The following is a 6,356-nucleotide window of genomic DNA, read 5'->3' as shown; positions in this document are numbered from 1 at the left end:
TCACGAAGAATGTCCAGATAGCGTGATGTAATAATCGTTTCGGATCTGAAAAATGGGCCAATGATTGCTTCGGAAGACATGGCGGCCCAGACCAGTACTTTTTGAGGATGCAGGGTCGATGGGACTGCAACATGGGGCTTTTCGGTTCCCCATATGCGCCAGTTCTGTTTATTGACGAAGCCGTCCAGGTAAAAATAAGCTTCGTCAGTAAACCAAATGCTGCCCACAGGCATATCGCCGTCATCAATCCTGTGCACTATATCGTTAGCGAATGTCTCTCGTGCAGCAATGGCAGCGGCGCTGAGGGGTTGCCGCGTGTGAATTTTGTATGGATAGAGGTGTACACTCTGGCGCATGAGACGATACGTGGACGTTGGCGTCATTTGGACCGCAGCTGCAACACGGCGAACGGAAACCCGAGGTCGCTGTTGGATCACCTGCTGCACTAGCTGCGCGTTGCCCTCTGTGGTTGCCGTACGCGGTCGCCCTACCTTTCCAGCACGTTCATCCGTCACGTTCCCAGTCCGTTGAAATTTTTCAAACAGATCCTTTATTGTATCGCTTTTCGGTCCTTTGGTTACATTAAACCTCCGTTGAAAACTTCGTCTTGTTGCAACAACACTGTGTTCTAGGCGGTGGAATTCCAACACCAGAAAAATCCTCTGTTATGAGGAATAAACCATGTTGTCTACAGCACACGTGCACGTTGTGAACAGCACACGCTTACAGCGGAAAGACGACGTACAGAATGGCGCACCCACAGACTGCGTTCTCTTCTATATCTTTCACATCACTTGCAGCGCCATCTGTTGTTGAAAATTGTAACTACTGTAATTTCGAAAGTTTGTCCGCCTGAAAATGCACTATTGTCCCAAGCATATTGCAACAAACGGTGTATTTCTATAGCTGCTCGTTTAGTTTTTATTGCCGTTTCAAATATACCGGTCATTTTTGAAACACCCTATGTAAACACCTTATGTAAACATGAGTAGAATGCACACCCGTCATTCCGTCAACCATCGTCAGTTGAAGAGTTGTGTGAGTAGAATGTACACCAACGAAGAGAAGGTAGAAATGCTACTCATCTATGGGGAATGTAACTTATATATATATAAGGTGTCCCATTTATCTTGACCACCCTAAAGAACTCTACGTTATCACACCCTAAAGAACTGTTTGTCCAGATGCATCTGGACAGACATATATATAAGTGTGTGTGTGTGTGTGTGTGTACAGGTTGTAACGGGTATAACAGCGTTAATAGAAAGCAGTGATGCTCAAATCGTTATAGACACTGAAAGCTGGCTACAGCCGGAGATAAGCTCAGCCGAAATTTTTGCGAAGTACTTAACGGTGTTCCGAAAGGATAGGTTAAACACGGTTGGGGGTGGCGTGTTTGTTGCTGTTAGAAGTAGTTTACCTTGTCACGAAATTGAAGTAGATAGTTCCTTTGAGTTACTATGGGCAGAAGTCATTTTTGGCAACCGAAATAAATTAATAATTGGATCCTTTTACCGACCTCCCAATTCAGATAACACAGTTGCTGAAGGGTTCAAAGAAAACCTGAGTTTGATTTAAAACACGTACCCGACTCATACGGTTACAGTTGGTGGTGACTTCAGTTTCCCCTGGTTATGTTGGAGAAAATACATGTTTAATTCCAGAGGTACGCACAAAACATCGTACGAAATTGTGCTAAACGCATTATTTGAAAATTATTTCGAGCAGTTAGTTCATGAGCCCACGTAAACGGTTGTGAAAACACACTTGGCCTCTTAGCAACAAATAATCCTGAGTTAATAACGAGCATCAAAACGGGTACAGGGATTAGTGAACACAGGGTTGTCGTAGCGAGACTGAATATTGTAACCCCCAAATCCTCCAAAAATAAATGATAAATATACCTATTCAAAAACTCAGATAAAAATTTACTTGACGCCTACCTGAGGGACAATTTCCACTCCTTCCAAATTAATAATACACTATGTGATCAAAAGTATCCGGACACCCCCCAAAACATACGTTTTTCATATTAGTTGGTTAAATGGTTCTGAGCACTATGGGACTCAACTGCTGAGGTCATTAGTCCCCTAGAACTTAGAACTAGTTGAACCTAACTAATCTAAGGACATCACACACATCGATGCCCAAGGCAGGATTCGAACCTGCGACCGTAGCAGTCCCGCGGTTCCGGTCTTGCGGTTCCAGACTGCAGCGCCTTTAACCGCACGGCCACTTCGGCCGGCCATATTAGTTGCATTGTGCTGCCATCTACTGCCAGGTACTACATATCAGCGACCTCAATAGTCATTATAAATCGTGAGAGAGCAGAATGGGGCGCTCCGTGGAAATCACGGACTTCGAACGTGGTCAGGTGGGTGGGTGTCACTTGTGTCATGCGTCTGTACGGGAGATTTCCACACTCCTAAACATCTCTAAATCCACTGTTTCCGATGTGATAGTGAAATGGAAACGTGAAGGGACACTTACAGCACAATATCACACACGCCGACCTCGTCTGTTGACTGAGAGAGACCGCCGACAGGTGAAGACGGTCGTAATGTGTAATAGGCAGACATCTATCCAGACCATCACACAGCAGTTCCAAATTGCATCAGGATCTACTTCAAGTACTATGACAGTACTATGAGTACTGTATGACACTAAACGAATCCTTGAAGGAACGCCCCGCTATTTGTTGTATATTCTCTGTTTCATCTATCAGACTTACCTGGTAAGGAACCGATTTTGATGACCAGTGCTCAGTACGAGTTGCATTCAAGTTCTAAGGCCTCCGATTTCTTTTCTAATTAACTACTCACCCGAAATAGATGAAACTGGCGTTACTTCTCGACGTAATCGCCCTGCAGACGTACACATTTTTCACAACGCTGACGCCATGATTCCATGGCAGCGGCGAAGGCATCTTTGGGAGTCTGTTTTGACCACTGGAAAATCGCTGAGGCAATAGCAGCACGGCTGGTGAATGTGCGGCCACGGAGAGTGTCTTTCATTGTTGGAAAAAGCAAAAAGTCACTAGGGGCCAGGTCAGATGAGTAGGGAGCATGAGGAATCACTTCAAAGTTGTTATCACGAAGAAACTGTTGCGTAACGTTAGCTCGATGTGCGGGTGCGTTGTCTTCGTGAAACAGCACACGCGCAGCCCTTCCCGGACTTTTTTGTTGCAGTGCGGGAAGGAATTTGTTCTTCAAAACATTTTCGTAGGATGCACCTGTTACCGTAGTGCCCTTTGGAACGCAATGGGCAAGGATTACGCCCTCGCTGTCCCAGAACATTGACACCATCATTTTTTCAGCACTGGCGGTTACCCGAAATTTTTTTGGTGGTGGTGAATCTGTGTGCTTCCATTGAGCTGACTGGCGCTTTGTTTCTGGATTGAAAAATGGCATCCACGTCTCATCCATTGTCACAACCGACGAAAAGAAAGTCCCATTCATGCTGTCGTTGCGCGTCAACATTGCTTGGCAACATGCCACACGGGCAGCCATGTGGTCGTCCGTCAGCATTCGTGGCACCCACCTGGATGACACTTTTCGCATGTTCAGGTCGTCATGCAGGATTGTGTGCACAGAACCCACAGAAATGCCAACTCTGGAGGCGATCTGTTCAACAGTCATTCAGCGATCCCCCAAAACAATTCTCTCCGCTTTCTCGATCATGTCGTCAGACCGGCTTGTGCGAGCCCGAGGTTGTTTCGGTTTGTTGTCATACGATGTTCTGCCTTCATTAAACTGTCGCACCCACGAACGCACTTTCGACACATCCATAACTCCATCACCACATGTCTCCTTCAACTGTCGATGAATTTCAATTGGTTTCACACCACGCAAATTCAGAAAACGAATGATTGCACGCTGTTCAAGTAAGGAAAGCGTCGGCATTTTTAGTATTTAAAACAATTCTCATTCTCGCCGATGGCGGTAAAATTCCATCTGCCATACGGTGCTGCCATCTCTGCGACGTATTGACAATGAACGCGGCCTCATTTTAAAACAATGCGCATGTTTCTATCTCTTTCCAGTCCGGAGAAAAAAAATCGGAGGCCTTAGAACTTGAATGCACCTCGTAGTTGGTCGAACAAGTGCCTTATAAGCCACTTCTTTCGTGCATGAGTTACAAAAAATGTCTCTGAGCACTATGGGACTTAACTTCTGAGGTCATCAGTCGGATGAGTTACATTTCCTTATAGTTTCTCCTATGAGTCTCAGGCTCATCTGCTTCTTCTATTACTAGTTTTATGTGATCGTTTCACTTGAGATCCGTCTAGATGTTACTCCTGGATATTTTACGGCAGATACTGTACAGCAGTGGCTTTTTTTCAATGTATGCGCGATATGTGACATTTATTCAGGTTCAGGGGTAATTTCCAGAGGCTGCACCATTCTTAAAGGACATACGACGCTCTCCATTGGACCATTTATGCACATTGTAGACAATAATGATCCTATCAGATTTCTACTGCAGAAAGTACCTTTACAATTGTCGATTTTATTCCGTTAAGAGCAACGTGATGACTTCTGTCAACATGTAAATGTACAATACATTCGCAAATCTGGTCCGATACTCAATAAGCTCGTATTTTTGTTGCTAAATGGCAATGCGGGGAGGTGTGGAATACCTTCCTGGCTCTGAGCACTATGGGACTCAACTGCTGTGGTTATAAGTCCCCTAGAACTTAGAACTACTTAAACCTAACTAACCTAAGGACAGCACACAACACCCAGCCATCACGAAATACCTTCCTGAACTGAAGGAACACGGTATCAGCCTGAGCGCCGTTGTCTACAGCGCTGTCGACCTCATGAAGCAACAAAGCCAGCTAAGTTCCCAATATCACTATTTGTGGAATCTATGTCGACTTTTATAGGGTCGCGCAAAGATGCCGCACGGTTAGAGGCGAGATTCACGGATTTCACGGCTTCTCCCGCCGGTGGTTCGAGACCCCTTGGGCATGAGTGTGTGTGTTGTTCTTAGAAAAAGGTAGTTTAAGTTAGATTAAGTAGCTTGTAAGTCTAGGGACCAATGACCTCAACAGTTTGGTCCCTTAGGAATTCACACTCATTTTTACAGGGGAGTTTTTTAGTTTTCCAAAACCATCATAATTCTTGAGTATAAAACATGTTCCATAATTCTGCAACGGATTGAGATCAACGATATACACTGAAGAGTCAAAGAGACTGGTACACCTGCCTAATATCGTGAATATCGTGTAGGGCCCCCGCGAGCACGTAGAACTGCCACTACATGATGAGTCATGGACTCGACTAATGTCTGAAGTAGTGTTGGAGGGAACTGACACCATGAATTCTGCAGAGCTGTCCATACATCCATAAGGGTACGATGGGGTAGAGATCTTTTCTAGAGTATCAGGGGACCCATACCACTCCAACTGTACGCGCCTCACACCATTACAGAGCCTCCACGAGCTTGAACAGTCCCCTGTTGACATGCAAGGTCAGTGAATTCATGAGGTTGTCTCCATAACCGTACGCTTCCATCTGCTCGATACACCTTGAAACGATACTCGTCCGACTGGGCAACATGTTTCCATTCATCATGAGATCAATGTCGGTGTTGATGGGCCCAGGTGTAAAGCTTTGTGTCATGCAGTCATCAAGGATATACAAGTGGGCCTTCTGCTCCGAAAGACCATATCGATGATGTTTCGATGAATGGTTCGTACGCTGACAACTGTTGATGGCCCAGCATTGAAATCTGCAGCAATTTACGGAAGGGATGCACTTCTGTCACGTTGAACGATTCTATTCAGTCGTCGTTGGTTCCGTTCTTGCATTACCTTTTTCTGACCCAGCGATGTCGGTGATTTGATGTCTTACCGGATTCCTGATATTCACAGTACACTCGTGAAATGGTCGCTCCCTTCGAGATGCTGTGTCTCATCGCTCGTGTGCCGACTATAAAACCACTTCCGAATTCAGTTAAATCTTCATAACCTGTCATAGTAGCAGCAGAAACCATTCTAACAACTGCATCAGACACTTGTTGTCTTACATAGGCCGTGCCGACCGCAGTACTTATTCTGTCTGTTTACATATCTCTGTATTTGAATAAGTATGCCTGTACAAGTTTCTTTGGCGCTTCAGTGTAAAATGTTGTACGAGGCCTGTCTAAAAAGTATCCGACCATTGGCCAGAAAAAATATTTCGAATACCTGCCGGGGTTGGGACCATAATCCACTTCAGAGTGGGGCGCTTGTGCTTGCACACCCTTAACCCACCGATCCTTTCACTGGTGGAAACACCTCTCGAAGTCTTATTTTGGAATGGTGTTCAGCTCCGTCGTCGTGTTCCGCATTATCTCTTCTCTGCTCTCAA

This window comes from Schistocerca nitens, chromosome 4 (assembly GCF_023898315.1).
Source record: "Schistocerca nitens isolate TAMUIC-IGC-003100 chromosome 4, iqSchNite1.1, whole genome shotgun sequence".
Classification (NCBI taxonomy): Eukaryota; Metazoa; Arthropoda; class Insecta; order Orthoptera; family Acrididae; genus Schistocerca; species Schistocerca nitens.
This window is presented reverse-complemented; position numbering follows the sequence as displayed.